The following is a 20,662-nucleotide window of genomic DNA, read 5'->3' as shown; positions in this document are numbered from 1 at the left end:
AGTCACCTAGAACTTAGAACTACTTAAACCTAACTAACCTAAGGACATCACAAACATCCATGCCCGAGGCAGGATTCGAACCTGCGACCGTAGCGGTCGCGTGGTTCCAGACTGTAGCGCCTAGAACCGCTCGGCCACTCAGGCCGGCGTTTAGTGTCAGTTTATAAAACCAATGCCTAATTGGGGGTCAGGTCACTCTGCGATAAGACATAGGTTTTATGCAGGGTGGCTCCATGATGATGTTATAAACTTGTGGAGTGATGGTAAAGAATTAATGTATCAATCTGAAGCAATGGACCCCGGTCTGGAAACGACTGAGTAGAAATTTATAAGCTAAAATCGTTATGATACCTCTGACAGTGCATCTCTTCTACTGTAAGCTCTTTGCTTTCCGTATCTTGGGAGGAGGTAGTACAACAACAAAAATATCCATAAGATTTATGAGCATTTGTTCAGCAGAAGAGATTTGTTTCACAGTAGCCAAGATGAACAAGAGGTCATAGATCTTGAGGTAGGCATTTTAGAGCCCATTTTCCGAGAATTTTTTTTTCTGAAAGTTGCCTGCCCCACAGTCTCAGTAACAACAGTATCGGTTCAGGTATCCCAGTGTTAGAGGTATCAGAACGATTTTCACTTGTAACTTTCTAGGCGGTCGTTTCCAGACCAGGGTCCGTTACCTCAAACTGATACATTTGCACTTCTCCATCGTCCCTAAAAGTTTGTAACATCAGTACTGAATTACCTTATATACTAGACTGACCTTTGTTGTGCAAGCTCTAATTCTGATCTGGTGATATCAGTAGCCGAGATGGTATAAGAAACGAAGTAATATACACTACTGGCCATTAAAATTGCTACACCAAGAAGAAATGCAGATGATAAACGGTATTCATTGGACAAATATATTATACTAGAACTGACATGTGATTACATTTTCACGCAATTTGGGTGCATAGATCCTGAGAAATCAGTACCCAGAACAACAACCACCTCTGGCCGTAATAACGACCTTGATACGCCTGGGCATTGAGTCAAACAGAGCTTGGATGGCGTGTACAGGCACAGCTGCCCATGCAGCTTCAACACAATACCACAGTTCATCAAGAGTGGTGACTGGCGTATTGTGACGAGCCAGTTGCTCGCCCACCATTGACCAGACGTTTGCAGTTGGTGAGAGATCTGGAGAATGTGCTGGCCAGGGCAGTAGTCGAACATTTTCTGAATCCAGAGAGGCCCGTAGAGGACCTGCAATATGCGGTCGTGCATTATCCTGCTGAAATGTAGGGTTTCGCAGGGATCGAATGAAGGGTAGAGCCATGGGTCGTAGCACATCTGAAATGTAACGTCCACTGTTCAAAGTGCCGTCAATGCGAACAAGAGGTGACCGAGACGTGTAACCGATGGCACCCCATACCATCACGCCGGGTGATACGCCCGTATGGCGTTGACAAATACACGCTTCCAATGTGCGTTCACCACGATGTCGGCAAACACGGATGCGACCATCATGATGCTGTGCACAGAACCTGGAGTCATCCGAAAAAATGACGTTTTGCCATTCGAGCACCCAGGTTCGTCGTTGAATACACCATCGCAGGCGGTCCTGTCTGTGATGCAGCGTCAAGGGTAACCGCAGCCATGGTCTCCGAGCTGATAGTCCATGCTGCTGCAAACGTCGTCGAACTGTTCGTGCAGATGGTTGCTGCCTTGCTAACGTCCCCGTCTGTTGACTCAGGGATCGAGACGTTGCTGCACGATCCGTTACAGCCATGCGGATAAGATGCCTGTCATCTCGACTGCTAGTGATACGAGGCCATTGGGATCCAGCACGGCGTTCCGTATTACCCTCCTGAACCCACCGATTCCATATTCTGCTAACAGTCATTGGATCTCGACCAACGCGAGCAGCAATGTCGTGATACTATAAACCGCAATCGCCATAGGCTACAATCCGACCTTTATCAAAGTTTGAAACGTGATGGTACGCATCTCCTTACACGAGGCATCACAACAACGTTTCACCAGGCAATGCCGGTCAACTGCTGTTTGTGTATGACAAATCGGTTGGAAAGTTTCCTCATGTCAGCACGTTGTAGGTGCCGCCACCGACGCCAACCTTGTGTGAATGCTCTGAATAGCTAATCATTTGCATATCACAGCATCTTCTTCCTGTCGGTTAAATTTCGCGTCTGTAGCACGTCATCTTCGTGGTGTAGCAATTTTAATGGCCAGTAGTGTATTAAGCAATCTCAGAGGTTTCATTCACAGGAAAGGTGACTGTTTTTCAAGAACAAGTGGTACTATAAAAGAAATACTCTCAGTGTGCGCATTTAGAGGCACTACATGTAAAACAAAATTGGTATTAGACAGATATTGCCTCTCTCAAATCCCTCTCTCCAATCACAGTTCTTCGGAGTACGTAAATGGTGTGAAACATAAATATGCGGGCTCTGCAGAGACCGCTAATCGGATGGCAGGTACCCAGAAGCAGCCGGGAACATTCCCAGAACCGGGCAGCGCTGCAGAGGAATTATAACCGGAATGAGCAGAAGGAAAGCTGTTACAAATGACCCGGCCAGCGGCGGCAGTCCGCGGAATAGCGCCGGCGTCGGCAACCCCCTCCCTCCCCCCTCCCCCCCGGGTCACGACCTGGTGCGGCGCGCCGTTCCTGGAAACCGTAAAATAAAAGTGCTCCGCAGACTGATATGTAGCTCCGGCAACGACCAGTTTCACACTAGTAACGAGCTTCCTTGTTCACCTGATGTTTATCGACATTTCAAGCATTCTTCACCTTTTCTGGAGCACCTTCGAACCCATTACATCGTCCTATGTTACACGTAAGTAATGGGAACTATCGCCGCCTGCGGGCGGGCATTATCTTGCTGAAACGTGAGGCCAGGAAGGCTTGGTAACGAAACGGAGCTAGAATATCCTCGACGAAGCTCTGTGCAACCCCCTTCCTTCCCCCCCCCCCCCCCCCCCGGGTCATGACCTGGTGCGGCGCGCCATTCCCGGAAACCGTAAAATAAATGTGCTCCGCAGACTGATATGTAGCTCCGGCAACGACCAGTTTCACACTAAGTAACGAGCTTCCTTGTTCACCTGATGTTTATCGACATTTCAAGCATGCTTCACCTTTTCTGGAGCACCTTCGAACCTGTTACATCGTCCTATGTTACACATAAGTAATGGGAACTATCGCCGCCTGCGGGCGGGCATTATCTTGCTGAAACGTGAGGCCAGGAAGGCTTGGTAACGAAACGGAGCTAGAATATCCTCGACGAAGCTCTGTGCAACCCCCCTCCCTCCCCCCCCCCCCCCCGGGTCACGACCTGGTGCGGCGCGCCATTCCCGGAAACCGTTAAATAAATGTGCTCCGCAGACTGATATGTAGCTCCGGCAACGACCAGTTTCACACCTTGGATGACAACAGAAATGTTCCTGCTATGAAAAGAAATAGAACCCCATACCACTACTCGTTATCAGGCAATGTGGCGGGCGACAATCAGGTTGGTATCCCACTGTTGTCCAGGAAGTCTCCAGAAACGTCTTCGGCCTTAAATCTCGTTCACAGGAGTTGAATGTTGTATTAGCTTTGTCGTTGCAGCTTATTCGCCATGGCTGATGGGATCAAGCAGCCGCCTAGTCAGTGTCGGTCCGATCAAACAGGTACTACTATGGAAAGTCTGAGTAGATATGTGGGAGAAATAGATGAAATTTTGAAATCTGGAAGTTTTTATGCGCAGTTGCTATTTATCATGCAAAAACCTGGCAATAGAAACTCAGAATAAAGGATAGACGAAATTAAGAGTCATATTAAGAGGATGGATGAAATTAAGTCAAAATGACTGAGTTAACAGGAATTTTGCAGCATTTAGAAAAGATTTCAGTGATCACAACGTATAAACGAAAACTGTTTTAGGTGGGACCAACACAAAGGTTGGGAACGTGGAAAAGAAATCGGCAGAACAAATTAGTATGGTGGAGAATGATTTCAGAGACGGAACAGATAGTTTTTGGGTGGACTGTGATAGCAAGGCAAAAGAAAAGCAGTCTGTGCTACAGTCAATGTTGGAAAGTGTACACAGTGTAATACTACGCCAGGCAGGGACTAGAACAGCAAGCTGCTGTGATTAAAGAGGCAAAAATTAGAGAAAAGAAGATTGCTTCGGTTAAGACCACACTTAGTAAAGTTATGATAATAGGGGGGCAAAGTGGGCATCATCCCACATTGCAGGTTGCCCACACAAGGGCAACCAATTGTTCTCTGTTGATTGACAGGTCCTCAGCCTATTGTTCTGTTAAATGGTTTAATACCTTTGGGAATAATCCGCCCTTAACCTGTTGTTTGGTTAAGTGGTTTCCCTTGTCACCCCTCTCTCTCCCCCTTTCTCATATCAAAGTAATTGACTAATTAATTAAATTGATGGAAAAGATTTGGTGGGGAAATAGCTCGGTTGTGCCACTTTCGTTATTCACAAGTTGCTTCAGGTTATTCAAATAGCCTCCCCCCTATCACTGTGCCAGTTTGATTGATTAATTATTTAAATCGATGTCCTTCAGTTTTCCTTGCCCCTCCCTTCTGGAAACATTGATTGATTGGTGTAAATCGATTGCAGTTTATGGAATATTGTTTAAACACCCCATACCACCACTCCTGCTTGTCAGCCAATATGGCGGACGATAATGAAGGTAATATCCCACTGTTGTCCGGGGCCTCTCCAGAAACGTCTTGTTTATTTAAACGATTTACAGGATAGGGGGTGGTGTATGGAATATAGTTTATTTAAAGAATCTTTCAGGAAATCTATTCCAGAATGTGGAATATTTAAACAATTGTGGCGCTTTTTCATTGTGATAACGTAATGAATCATGTAATTACACTGTTACAGATTGCTTAAACATATCTGAAAAACTTTCATCTTTCCACGCACACAGGCTGCCCAGAGTTGGGATATGCCGGGGAACATGAAAGTGCCAGCAGGCTCACCACACACCTGTCGCCTGTCAACTGCCTCACAGCACTGTGAAGTACAGCGCTTATTCCTGGGCACATCATGTTGCCGTCCACTGCCATTCCAAGTGGTCACGTCCTGTTTCTCAATGCATGAACCAACCCGTCAGATACCACGGCATGCAAGACTCCTGCCTTCCAAAGCAAATGCCTGACTGGGAATCGATCCAGAAATACTGCTGAGGTCAATAAATAATTGATTTCCAGTCATATGATCGCGATTAGGGTATATAAGGCAGACGTGGTAGCAATTTCACACACGAATGGACGATGTCACAGAACTAGTAGCAGGCTGTCTCGAAATACGCTTTGTAGAAGATCAGAAAAGTAGTAGGTGAATATGGAATGGGGGTAAGAAACGAAAGAGGCAGCCGCCTGGTAGAATTTTGCACAGAGCATAACTTAATCGTAGCTAACACTTGGTTCATTAATCATGAAAGAAGGTTGTATACATGGAAGAGGCCTGGAGATACTGGAAGATTTCAGATAGATTATGTAATGTTAAGACAGAGATTTAGGAACATGGTTTTAAATTATAAGACACTTCCAGGGGCAGATGTTGACTCTGACCACAATCTATTGGTTATGAACTGTAGATTAAAACTGAAGAAACTGCAAAAAGCTGGGAATTTAAGGAGATGGGACCTGGATAAACTGACAGACCCAGAGGTTGTAGAGAGTTTCAGGGAGAGCATTAGGGAACGATTGACAGTAATGGGGGAAAGAAATACAGTAGAAGAAGAATGGGTAGCTTTGAGGGATGAAATAGTGTGGCAGCAGAGGATCAAGTAGGTAAAAAGACGAGGGCTAGTAGAAATCCTTGGGTAACAGAAGATATAATGAATTTAATTGATGAAAAGAGAAAATATAAAAATGCAGTAAATGAAGCAGGCAAAAAGTAATACAAACGTCTCAAAAAAGAGATCGACAAAAAGTGCAAAATGGCTAAGCAGGGATAATTAGAGGACAAATATAATTATGTAGAGGCATATCTCACTAGGGGTAAGATAGATACTGCTTACAGGAAAATTAAAGAGCACTTTGGAGAAAAGAGAACCACTTGTATGAATATCAAGAGCTCAGATGGAAACCCAGTTCTAATCAAAGAAGGGATAGCAGAAAGGTGGAAGCAGTATATAGAGGGTCTATACAAGGGCGATGTATTTGAGGACAACATTATGGAAATGGAAGAGGATGTAGATGAAGATGAAATGGGAGATATGATACTGCGTGAAGAGTTTGAGAGAGCACTGAAAGACCTGAGTCGAAACAAGGCCCCCGGAGTAGACAACATTCCATTAGAACTACTGACAGCCTTGGGAGAGCCAGTCCTGGCAAAACTCTACCATCTGGTGAGCAAGATGTATGAGACAGGCGAAATTCCCTCAGACTTCAAGAATAATATAATAATTCCAATCCCAAAGAAAGCAGGTGTTGACAGATGTGAAAATTACCGAACTATAAGTTTAATAAGCCACGGCTGCAAAATAGTAACGCGAATTCTTTACAGACGAATGGAAAAACTAGTAGAAGCCGACCTCGGGGAAGATCGCGTTGGATTTAGTAGAAATACGGAAAACGTGAGGCAATACTGACGCTACGACATATCTTAGAAGATAGATTAAGGAAAGGCAAACCTACATTTCTAGCATTTGGCGACTTAGAGAAAGCTTTTGACAATGTTGACTGGAATACTCTCTTTCAAATTCTGAAGGTGGCAGGGGTAAAATACAGGGAGCGAAAGGCTATTTACAATTCGCACAGAAACCAGATGGCAGTTATAAGAGTCGAGGGGCATGAAAGGGAAGCAGTGGTTGGGAAGGGAGAGAGACAGGGTTGCAGCCTATCCCCAATGTTATTCAGTCTGTATATTGAGCAAACAGTAAAGGAAACAAAACAAAAATTCGGAGTAGGAATTAAAGTCCATGGAGAAGAAATAAAAACTTTGAAGTTCGCCGATGACATTGTAATTCTGTCAGAGACAGCAAAGGACCTGGAACAGCAGTTGAACGGAAAGGACAGTGTCTTGAAAGGAGGATATAAGATGAACATCAATAAAAGCAAAAAAGGAGGGTAATGGAATGTAGTCGAATTAAATCTGGTGATGCTGAGGATGTTAGATTAGGAAATGAGACACTTATAGTAGTAAATGAATTTTGCTATTTGGGGGGAAAAATAACTGTGATGGTCGAAGTAGAGAGGATATAAAATGTAGAGTAGCAATGGCAAGAAAAGCGTTTCTGAAGAAGATAAATTTGCTCAGGAAGTCTTTTCTCAAAGTATTTGTATGGAGTGTAGCCATCTATAGAAGTGAAACATGGACGATAAACAGTTTGGACAAGAAGGGAATAGAAGCTTACGAAATGTGGTGCTACAGAAGCGGCATGAAGGGATTGCCAATTTAGTATTGGAGGGCAATGTGGAGGGTAAAAATCGTAGAAGGAGACCAAGAGAGCCGGCCGCTGTGGCCGAACGGTTCTAGGCGCTTCAGTCTGGAACCACGCGGCTGCTATGGACGCAGGTTCGAATCCTGCCTCGGGCATGGATGTGTATGGCGTCCTTAGGTTAGTTAGGTTTACGTAGTTCTACGTCTAGGGGACTGATGACCTCAGATGTTAAGTCCCATAGTGCGCAGAGCCATTTGAACCATTTTTGGACTAAGAGATGAATGCACTAAGCAGATCAGAAGGGTGTAGGTTGCAGTAAGTACTGAAAGATGAAGAAGCTTGTACAGGATAGATTAGCATGGAGAGCTGCATCAAACCAGTCTCTGGACTGAAGACCACAATAACAACAACAACAGAAGATCAGAACTAAATTTTGTGTTCAAAGAGAGAGAGAAAGACAGCAGCAGTTTTCTTTGCAGATAAAGTAGAAACTAACATGGGATATTTAAACTATTACACTTTTTCCTGGTACAATTTCTTTGTGGTACACTTGCTGTTGAGCACAAATTGTTTCAGGAGTTATTAAAATCTGCTGTTAAGCAATGTGCGGAATATTGTGATACACACATATCTACGTCTACGTCTACCTGGATACTCTGCAAATCACATTTAAGTGCTTGGCAGAGGGTTCATCGAACGACCTTCACAATTCTCCATTATTCGAATCTCGTATAGCGCGCGGAAACAACGAACACCTATATCTCTCAGTAGGAGCTCTGATTTCCCTTATTTTATCATAGTGATCTTATCTTCCTATGTAGGTCTGTGTCAACAAAATATTTTCGCTTTCGGAGGAGAAAGTTGGCGATTGGAATTTCGTGAGAAGATTCCGTCGCAACGAAAAAAGCCTTTGTTTTAATGACGTCCAGCCCAAGTCCTGTATCATTTCAATGAAACTGTCTCCCATATTCGCGATACAAAACGTACTGCCCTTCTTTGAATTTTTTCGATATTCTCTGTCAATCCTATGTGGTAAGGATCCCAGACCGCGCAGCAGTATTCAGAATGAGTACGGACAATCGTAGTGTAGGCACTCTCCTTAGTAGATCTGTTACATTTTCTAAGTGTCCTGTCAATAAAACGCAGTCTTTGGTTAGCCTTCCCCACAACATTTTCTATGTGATCCTTCCAATTTAAGTTGTTCGTAATTGTAATTCACAGGTATTTAATTGAATTTACGTCCATAAGATTTGACTGATTTATCATGTAACCGCAATTTAAGGGCTTCCTTTTAGTACTCATGTGGATGAACTCACACTTTTCGTTATTTAGGGTCAAGTGCCAATTTTCGCACCATTAAGATATCTTTTCTAAATCGTTTTGCAATTTGTTTTGGTCTTCTGATGACTTTATTAGTCGATAAACGATAGCATCATCTGCAAACAACCTAAGACTGCTGCTCAGATTGTCTCCCAAATCGTTTATATAGATAAGGAACAGAAAAGGGCCTGTAACTCTACGTTGGGGAACGCCAGAAATCACTTCTGTTTTACTCGATGATTTTCCGTCAGTTACTACGAACTGTGACCTCTCTGACAGGATGTCACAAATCCAGTCACATAACTGAGACGATATTCCATAAGCACACAATTTCACTATAAGCTGCTTGTGTGGTGCAGTGTCAAAAGCATTCTGGAAATCCAGAAATTCGGAATCGATCTGAAATCCCTTGTCAATAGCACTCAACACTTCATGCGAATAAAGAGCTAGTTGTGTATCACAAGAACGATGTTTTCTAAACCCATGTTGACTGAGTGTCAATATACCGTTTTCTTTGAGGTAATTCATAATGTTCGAACACAATATATGTTCCAAAACCCTGCTGCATGTTGACGTTAATGATGTGGGTCTGTAATTTAGTGGATTACTCCTACAACCTTTCTTGAATGTTGGTATGACCAGTGCAACTATCCAGTCTTTGGGTACGGATCTTTCGTCGAGCGAACAGTTGTACACACATCAAAAAAAGTTTTGCATCACCCCGGTTCCCAGAACTCATGAAGATAGACGTTAACTGTGGATACTATATCACGGACACAGTCCCGTTGACTGTTCAGAGGTGTCACTAAACCCGCCCAACGATGTAAACAACTATGCCTGAGCAGCGCCTATTAGACGGAGGGGGTCCGACAGCCGGTCAGTTCCAGTCATTCCACCAGGAATGAAGGTACACTGCTCGTGTTGTCTGTAGTTCAACCATCCCTACACGCTCAATACCGCCGTTCGATGGCGTCCGCATTGTTACTTTGCGCCAGGAAGGGCTCTCAACAAGGGAAGTGTCCAGGCGTCTCGAAGTGAACCAAAGCGATGTTGTTCGGACATGGAGGAGATACAGACAGACAGGAACTGTCGATGACATGCCTCGCTCAGCCCGCTCAAGGGCTACTACTGCAATGAATGACGATTATCTACGGATTATGGCTCGGAGGAATCCTGACAGCAACGCCACCATGTTGTATAATGCTTGTCGTGCAGCCACAGGACGTCGTGTTACAACTCAAACTGTGCTCAATAGGCTGCATGATGCGCAACTTCACGGAGCCACGACACCATGCAGCGCGATACAGATGCGCCCAACAACTTCGAATGGACCATTCAGAATTGGCATCACGTTCTCTTCACCGGTGAGTGTCCTATATGCCTTCAACCAGACAATCGTCGGAGACGTGTTTGGAGGCAATCCGGTCAGGCTGAACACCTTAGACACAATGTCTAGCGAGTGCAGCAAGGTGCAGGTTCCCTACTGTTTTGGGGTGGCATTGTGTGGGGCCGACGTACGCTGCTGGTAGTCATTGAAGGCGCCGTAACCGCTGTACGATACGTGAATACCATCCTCCAACCGATAGTGCAACCATATCGGCAGTATAATGGCGAGGCATTCGTCTTCATGGACGACAATTCGCACCCCCATCGTGCACATCTTGTGAATGACTTCCTTCAGGATAACAACATCGCTCGACTAGAGTGGCCAGCTTTTTCTGCAGATATGAAACCTATCGAACATGTCTGAGATAGATTGAAAAGGGCTTTTTATGGACGACGTGACCCACGAACCTCTCCAAGGAATCTACGCGAATCGCCGTAGAGGAGTGGGACAATCTGGACCAACAGTGCCTTGATGAACTTGTGGATAGTATGCAAGAGAAAGTGCTACTGGGTATTAGAGGTACCTGTGTGTACAGCAGTCTGGACCACCACCTCTGAAGGTCTTGCTGTATGGTGGTACAACATGCTATGTGTGGTTTCCATGAGCAATAAAAAGGGCGGAAATGATGTTTATGTTGATCACTATTCCAATTTTCTGTACAGGTTCCGGAACTCTCGGTTTTATGGCGATCCAAAACTTTTTTTTGATGTGTGTATATCGTCGAGCGAACGGTTGTATATGATTGTTAAGTATGGATCTAAAGCATCAGCATACTCCGAAAGGAACCTAATTGGTATATAGTCTGGAGCAAAAGACTTGCTTTTATTAAGTGGTTTAAGTTGCTTCACTACCCAGAGGATATTTACTTCTACGTTACTCATGTTGGCAGCTGTTCTTGGTTCGAATTCTGGAATATTTACTACTTCTTCTTTTGTGAAGGCATTTCGGAACGCTGTGTTTAGTAACTCCATACAAATACTTTGAGAAAAGACTTCCTGAGCATTAAATCTACACTCGATTTTAACAAATTTATCTTCTTCAGAAACGCTTTTCTTGCCATTGCTACTCTACATTTTATATCCTCTCTTCTTCGACCATCACAGTTATTTTTCCCCCCAAATAGCAAAATTCATTTACTACTATAAGTGTCTCATTTCCTAATCTAACATCCCCAGCATCACCTGATTTAATTCGGCAGCACTGTCTTCGATAGTATCTCCAATGATATCGCGCAGAGAAGGCATTGATAGTTTCTTGCCACTAACATACTTCACATACGACCAGAATCTCTTTAAATTTTCTGCCAGGTTTGGAGACAAAGTTTCGTTGTGGAAACTACTTCAAGCACATATTATTGAGGCCCGCGTTAAATTTCGAGCTTCTATAAAAGATCCCCAATCTTGGGGATTTTGCGTCTGTTTAAATTTGGCATGTTTGTTTCGTTGTTTCTGCAACAGTGTTCTGATTCGTTTTGTGTACCAAGAAGTATCAGCTTCGTCGTTTGTTAATTTATTAGGTATAAATCTCTCAATTGCTGCTAATACTGTTTCTTTGAACTCAGGCCACATCTGGTCTACACTTATGTTATTAATTTGGGAGTGGAGATTGTCTCTCAGGAAGGCGTCAAGTGAATTTTTCTCTCCTACTTTGAATAGATATACTTTTCGTTTATTTTTGGAGGATTTGGGGGTTACTATACCCAGTCTCGCTACGAGAACCCTTTGTTCACTAAGCCCTGTATCCGCTTTGATGCTCGTTATTAGCTCAGGGTTATTTGTTGCTAAGAGGTCGAGCGTGTTTTCACAACCGTTTACTACCCGCGTGGGCTCATGAACTAACTTCTCGAAATAATTTTCAGAGAGTGCTTAGCACAATTTCGGATGCTGTTTTATGCGTACCTCCGGAATTAAACATGTATTTTGGTCAACATATCGAAGGTACATCAAGGTCATCACCAACTATAATCGTAGGAGTCGGGTACGTGTTTGAAATCAAACTCAATTTTTCTTTGAACCTTTCAGCAACTGAATTGGGAAGTTGGTAAAAGAATCCAATTATTATTCTATTCCGGTTACCAACAATGACTTCTGCCCATACTAACTCACAGGAACTATTTACTTCAATTTCGCGACACATCTTGAAGATGTCACAAAACTTTGCAAATGTTGCTTCAAAAGATGTGCCACAGGAAATATTAATTAAATCGTTAATATAGGGCTTACAACATTTGCTTCACACACACACACACACACACACACACACACAAGATCGACACCGCACAGTAGTTTGCACGCATAAACAATACTGTTATGTTTTTGTCGAGAAATTTCTTAAAACAATCCAAAACTGTTGTTATTTGACGTCGCAACTGGAAGTGTGGGATTTCAGATTTTTATGTGAATTTATTCCGTCACAGTTATGAAATTTCCGACTGCTAAAGGTCTGCTAAGTGTTTTTTTTTTTTTTTTTTTCAAAGTACTGTGGAATTCCTAAGTTGACTGGTTTTCTCAGTTACACCAGGACGAAAAAAGAGGGAGTAAAGGGTCTATCGCATGATAGGATAGTAACAACAACAACAAATACTGCTGCGATGTATTGAAAAACACGATCCATTCACGGTTAGATGCCTGAGATAGCCGAGAACACTCGTACATTCCACGTATTGACCTTCTGGACATCCACATGCAATGCGCCCATGCGCCAACGCCAACGCACAGAGGCAGGAGAAACCGTAGGCGTAAACGCGGCCCATGGCACAGCCTATGTGTCAGCCAGAGAGAGAGTGAGATAAAGGACAAACAGCTGAGAAGGGTCTCCACAAAGCGCGGGGTGGTAGGAATTCGAATGCTGTCAATATCCTCAGCGCCAACACTTGTCAGGATTCGATATTGAATAGCTCAATTTTCCACGGGTTATACTCACAACACACACATCCACTTCTATGAACCCTCATCCACCACACTAGTCACATCGCTGCTGTAGTCAAGAGCAGACAGGTCGGCGCATTCTTTGTACCTAACGGCCGATCACAGGCTGAGCTAATGAGCTAATCTGTTACTCCACGGTGCACTGCAAAACAAATACCTGTGACTTGAATGTATACAGTAGTTCTAACCAATATGACAAAGACATAGACCCCCACATACTTTAAAAATTCCTCTTACCCAACCCGAGACAGCTGTGTTGTTGACCATATCCTCGAATTTCTCAGGCGAAATGTAGATTTCTCCCTTTTAGACAGCTTATTTTCAGAGACAGAAGAAATCGAGCCATACATGCGTCTTCACATCGATAAAGTATCATTACTTGTGAAAATCCTGTATCGGTATTGCTTAGGCTACATTTCTTCTAAGTATTTTCTCATCAGACAGAAAAAAAAATCTGTTCTAATCAGCTGCATATCTGTTACGTCATGCATCACAGTACTAGAATATTAAAATCATTTTTGCTGAGAGCTATCTCTGTTACAGGATGCCTCCTCACTTTCGAAGTCCCTTAAAGTAACCATATCCCTCGCCACATATAAAGTCTCTTAAGGTAACACAACAGGGAAGTTGTAAATATAAGGTTTATACCACTCATCACTTTATAAATTCGGTAATCCATCTGATTTTTATTACGATGGTCGTCTCTTCCTGTGTAGGTGGGGGACTGAAATTCCATTAAAAGATGTCGCCACAACGAAAACAGTGCCTAATCAGCACTCCAACTCAATAATCATATCCGTGGTATCCTAGCCATCACTTCCACCCGACAGGTGACACGTCGTTGAAAACAAACTGATAGGCTAATTAATTAAATAGATCATGAGATGGATGGATGGATGGAGAGGGTTGTATGGGCGCACGACGGCGAGGTCTTCAGGGCCCGCTCAGTAACAGATTGAGACGGGTGTCAAGAAAAGACTCAGAACAGTAAGATAAAACAGAACGTAAAACACAGGTAACAAGATTGGAAAAATATGTGCCTACCCACACCGCAGCGTGGGACGAAGCATGCCGCCAACAGTAAAACATGGACAACACAGGAAGAAAGTGGTAGAGGGAACTAAAACAATATAGCAGACGGAAGTGGCTGGCTGACCGCAAGGAAAAAAAGGGAGGAGCCAGCCACTTTGCAATACACTAAAACCTCCAGCCTAAGAGTTTAGGCCAGAGTCCAGACACATCACAAAACTTTAAAACCCTAGACACACGTGTCTCATCATTAACTAAAACACGGGGCAGATCCCCATCAACTCGTGCGTCTGCCCTTGCATCACGGTATAAAATGCAGTCTGTTAAAATGTGGCGGACAGAGATGTGCACACCACAAGCATCACAAAACGGGGGATCCTCCCGCCGTAATAGAAAGGTATGTGTGAGAGGACAGTGCCCAATCCGAAGACGCTTGTGGGTCACTTCTTCCCGCCTGAGCAACCGGCAGGAGGAACGCCACGGCCGAGTTGTTGACTTCAGCAACATTGCATGGTGAGTAAGTTTTTTTCATCTTTCGGATTACACTTACTAGATAGCTCAAATAGGTATCACTCGAGGGATGGCGATGTTCCTTTTGAGGAATACTACTGAGAACTGACATTTAAATCTAACCGTAGAAGGATTCTATCCCTGGCGACAAACGTCTTGCATAAGGACCTCACTGTTAAAAACACAACCACAACGACTATGTTACTGTCACCCTGTATAAAAAGTGGTATTGGTTCTTCAGGCACACACAAGAGTCGCTGATAGGTTAATGCTTTCTGGTAGAAATGCAGTCCACGATTTGGAATCAAGTTTATGCATTCAGCCACATACTTGCGTTATATCCTATGGAGATATCTTTTAATGAGTACAGCCACTGGTGAATCGTATTTGTGCCACTCTCATAAGACGAGTCACCTTTTTCGAACCTAAGTATCCAGTGTGGTTTCGTAGACAGTCCCTCAGCATCTTGAAACTGTTTCTCAGTCTCTGCTCCCTGCAGCTTTGTCCATATGATCATTCCAGTTTAAATCAGAACTGAATGGACGTGAGAGGGTGCTATATATAAGAGCTTCTTCATCTTGTGGAGAAACAGCCGGTGAGGTGAGTTAATGTGACAAGACTGTGTTTTGAGCACTTGTTCAAAATGGCAACATGTTGTTGTAGCTCCACCAATTGTGCGCAATGTGTAATACCAGCACCAAACGAAGCTTTCTCCTGCAACATGCGGCAGTATGAAAGATAGTACAAGAAGTTACAGTGGCGTTTCTTATCAAGAAAATTAGGAAGACTCCACATTGTACAGGTAATCGAGTAAGGATGAGGATTTTGCTACTACAGTGCAGTGCATCTCCAAACCACATATGGGTACTGCAGTCCAAATTAAATCTATGTCTTTCAGGGAGCATTCATATCTGTCACCTAAACATTCTCTCCCTCCTAGTTATTTTGTATCCTCAGTGAAAGGAATGAACAGTCTAATGAGTACAGAATATGGACTGAGAGTATTTCTAGGAAAGACGAAAGTAATGGGAAGTAGCAGAAATGAGGATACCGAGATGCTTAACGTTAGAGTTGGAGATCAGGAAGCAGATGAAGTTAAGGAATTTTGCTACCTAGGCAGCAAAATAGCCAGTGACTGACGGAGCAAGGAGGACATAAAAAGCAAATTAGCGCTAGCAAAAACGGTATTCCTGGACAAGATAAATCTTCTAGTATCAAACATAGGTCTCAATTTGATGAAGAAAGAGAATGGAAGCGCTTGAGATGTGGTACTACAGATGAATGTTGAAAATTAGGTAGACTGATGAGGTAAGGAATGAGGAGGATTTCCGCAGAATCAGAGATGAAAGGAATGTATGGAAAACACTGACAAGAGGAAGGGACAGGGTAATACGACATCTGATAAGGCATCAGAGAATCACTTTCATGGTACTAGAGGCAGCTTTAGAGAGTAAAAACTATAGGGGAAAACGGGGATTGTAATACACCCAGAAAATAACTGAGGACGTAGCGTAAGTTGCAAGTGCTACTCTGAGACGAAAGGTTGGCACAGAAAAGTAATTCTTAGCGGGTCACATCAAACCAATTGGAAGACTAATAAAAAAAGAAATGTGACTCACTTAGCAGCTAGCAGACTAGACAACTTGTATGTTCAAGCCAACTTCATTGCAAAAGTATCAAATAGCGAATTTTCGCCACTATAATTTTCTGATCATTCGGTGTACCGTAGTTCTTTAAACAACTGTCCGCAAAAGGCTTTCAAATCAGGGGTCCATGGAAATTAAATTCTGACTTGTTGGAGGCCAAGCTGAGATAGAATTCCCTGCACTGCGGCTAAGTCTACAAAAGAATGGAGACATAATTTAACAACATCATTGGTTGATGGACACAGTTGCTCAAAGCCAATCTCATGCAAGTTTTAAAAAGTTGCCTCATGGACGACGACTACGAAGGAGTTCTGTTTTAGCGGCCTTTGACAAATTTATGAAAATGTAATACAAAGCATTTTCAGTATCAAGTTCAGAGTCAAAATCGTCAACATCAGCGCGCGGAGGAGGGCTTTAAAATATGGAGATGGGACAACAATTTCAGCATTGGACTTCAAGCCATCATTTTATCTAGGAACATAAGACAACGAAAGACAAAATCTGGAGCGGATGGAGGACGAGAAAGGCAATGAATATGACGGGCAGCAATCGTCATTATACTTTACGGATTGTTTTCAAGCATTGTTTAACACAGCTGACGGCCCAGTAGGTTAAGTAAAGGACTGGATCATGCGAGAGCTAGTGCTATACGCCACATGAACACAACAAAATCTAAATCTAAAATAACCTTTTACACAAGAAGCATTGTATTGACAACTCCAAGACACAAGGTCCCAGGCACATATGGACTACTGATAGAATTATATAAAAATTGTTGGAGAATAACTGGAAACAAATTTGTCGAATTTTATAATGAGCTATTTGCAGAAAAAACTTAACGAACAAGCTCCAGCAGGGATTGACAGTTTTCTATCCAAAGATAGCAAAGCTAGTGACAGTAAAAGAGTACCGCCCGGTAGCATTACTAATTGCTGACTCTAAAATTTCTACGAGGTTCCTCAAGAACGGATTAAAAGCGTTTACTGTTAACTTTTGGCACTGTATCCAACCACAACGATATCCAGTAGATCAAAGTTACACACACTTAGTCATTTAAATTGGGATCCAGGGGTAAGGATAAGCACAATTTCTTAGAAGGTGCGGCCGGCCGGAGTGGCCGAGCGGATCTAGGCGCTACAGTCTGGAACCTCGCGACCGCTACGGTCGCAGGTTCGAATCCTGCCTCGGGCATGGACGTGTGTGATGTCCTTAGGTAAGTTAGGTTTAAGTAGTTCTAAGTTCTAGGGGAGTGATAACCTCAGAAGTTAAGTCCCATAGCGCTCAGAGCCATCTTAGAAGGTGCTTGAGACTGAATAGTGGAAAAATAACAGAGGCTGTGATATCAATAGGGTTTGTATGAGACTTCATAAGTACACTCCTGGAAATTGAAATAAGAACACCGTGAATTCATTGTCCCAGGAAGGGGAAACTTTATTGACACATTCCTGGGGTCAGATACATCACATGATCACACTGACAGAACCACAGGCACATAGACTCAGGCAACAGAGCATGCACAATGTCGGCACCAGTACAGTGTATATCCACCTTTCGCAGCAATGCAGGCTGCTATTCTCCCATGGAGACGATCGTAGAGATGCTGGATGTAGTCCTGTGGAACGGCTTGCCATGCCATTTCCACCTGGCGCCTCAGTTGGACCAGCGTTCGTGCTGGACGTGCAGACCGCGTGAGACGACGCTTCATCCAGTCCCAAACATGCTCAATGGGGGACAGATCCGGAGATCTTGCTGGCCAGGGTAATTGACTTACACCTTCTAGAGCACGTTGGGTGGCACGGGATACATGCGGACGTGCACTGTCCTGTTGGAACAGCAAGTTCCCTTGCCGGTCTAGGAATGGTAGAACGATGGGTTCGATGACGGTTTGGATGTACCGTGCACTATTCAGGGTCCCCTCGACGATCACCAGTGGTGTACGGCCAGTGTAGGAGATCGCTCCCCACACCATGATGCCGGGTGTTGGCCCTGTGTGCCTCGGTCGTATGCAGTCCTGATTGTGGCGCTCACCTGCACGGCGCCAAACACGCATACGACCATCATTGGCACCAAGGCAGAAGCGACTCTCATCGCTGAAGACGACACGTCTCCATTCGTCCCTCCATTCACGCCTGTCGCGACACCACTGGAGGCGGGCTGCACGATGTTGGGGCGTGAGCGGAAGACGGCCTAATGGTGTGCGGGACCGTAGCCCAGCTTCATGGAGACGGTTGCGAATGGTCCTCGCCGATACCCCAGGAGCAACAGTGTCCCTAATTTGCTGGGAAGTGGCAGTGCGGTCCCCTAAGGCACTGCGTAGGATCCTACGGTCTTGGCGTGCATCCGTGCGTCGCTGCGGTCCGGTCCCAGGTCGACGGGCACGTGCACCTTCCGCCGACCACCGGCGACAACATCGATGTACTGTGGAGACCTCACGCCCCACGTGTTGAGCAATTCGGCAGTACGTCCACCCGGCCTCCCGCATGCCCACTATACGCCCTCGCTCAAAGTCCGTCAGCTGCACATACGGTTCACGTCCACGCTGTCGCGGCATGCTACCAGTGTTAAAGAGTGCGATGGAGCTCCGTATGCCACGGCAAACTGGCTGACACTGACGGCGGCGGTGCACAAATGCTGCGCAGCTAGCGCCATTCGGCGGCCAACACCGCGGTTCCTGGAGTGTCCGCTGTGCCGTGCGTGTGATCATTGCTTGTACAGCCCTCTCGCAGTGTCCGGAGCAAGTATGGTGGGTCTGACAAACCGGTGTCAATGTGTTCTTTTTTCCATTTCCAGGAGTGTATTTTGATGGACTGACGTGGAGGCATTTCGACATCTACATACATACTCCATAGGCCACCATACGGTATATAATGGTGGGTACTGCGTGCCACAGCTAAGTATTTCCTTTTCTGTCCCACTCGCGGATAGTGCGAGGAAAAAACGATTGTCTATATGCCTCTGTACCAGCCCTAATGTCTCTTCTTGTTTTTGTCGACCATACGCGAGGTGTGCGTTGGTGGCAAAAGAACTGTACTGCAGTAAGTCGCAAACGCCAGTTCTTTAAACCTTCTTAAAAACGTATCGCGAAAACAAAGCCGTCTTCCCCTTGAGTCTCAGTTCTGCATACAGCTTTAATCTACTAGGAAGTTTGAAACTTGTGTACACGCCAAAGCACAGTGAAAAATTATTCTGGGTCAAATGTTCTTGATTAAGTAAACACTGCTTTGACAGCTGCTTACTAGAATGATCCCTTTAGCTTGAGACACAATGGCACAATCAGAAACTAACTGAAATTAGACAAGGACTATGAAACGAACCGGTGGAACCGTTAGATTTTCGAACAGAATGATTTAAGTTGCTACAGAAAATTTTCAAATGCGTGAGAAATCTTATGGGACTTAACTGCTAAGGTCATCAGTCCCTAAGCTTACATACTACTTAACCTAAATTATCCTAAGGACAAACACACACACCCATGCCCGAGGGAGGACTCGAACCTCCGCAGGGACCAGCCGCACAGTCCATCACTGCAACGCCTAGACCGCTCGGCTAATCCTGCGCGGCTCTACAGAAAATGTGGAGACAAAAATTTATACCATGAATTGCAACCGCTTCTTCCTCAGTACACACATAGTATTTTAGGGTACACGTGTGCCTCGTATTACAGGCCTTACGATCAAATAACCAGACGTTTGTCAGTTGTTTCTGTTCCTCGAGTAATTGCCGCAAAAAGGCGAGAAGTAAAGTTGAATTCTGCGATGTGGAAAGCGGTTGCACTGCGAAGCGCATCGATTTCGCGGTCAGTTTCGATCTGTCGACTATGTAGGTCGGAAGCACTTTCCGTCACGTAGACCGCTTAAGACGGCCATCTGGTCCCCGCTCACTTGTATGAAGAAACGTTCTTGCTTCTGCTGCCGTGTCATATCTGAATGAAAAGTCGCGCTTTCAACAGTTTCCCCCTTGAAGACCAAGCAACTGTCCATTTTAAAATACACGGGAAGTCTCCCTTTACACATATATGATTATTCGGAAAATATGTCATAATGTCATCGCGGCAATTAACGCATTAGGCTGTACCAGCACTTCCGATCTTTGTCTGTTATGGCAATACCACCCAACGAGAACCGAACCTACGGTATTTTGTTTAAAAATGAAAGCTGTGGTCATGCAAATAACTTTGGTCGCCAACATAATTAGGCAGAAGTAATTTCAAGTAAATGTACAGCAAACAAAGTAAACTAAAAGCTATATTAAACTACACTTCACTCAGAGATTTGGAAATTGGATACGATAAACAACACTAGTATGTATTATCGATCTAGCCAGTTACAAATAAAGCTGCTACGTGTTTAAGTGGCAACAAACTGGTTGACACTAACGTACGCTGCCTTCTTTACTGGGTAAAGGATAATGTTAACTACAATGTGCTACTCAACAGAGGAAGT

This window comes from Schistocerca piceifrons, chromosome 6, assembly GCF_021461385.2.
Source record: "Schistocerca piceifrons isolate TAMUIC-IGC-003096 chromosome 6, iqSchPice1.1, whole genome shotgun sequence".
Classification (NCBI taxonomy): Eukaryota; Metazoa; Arthropoda; class Insecta; order Orthoptera; family Acrididae; genus Schistocerca; species Schistocerca piceifrons.
This window is presented reverse-complemented; position numbering follows the sequence as displayed.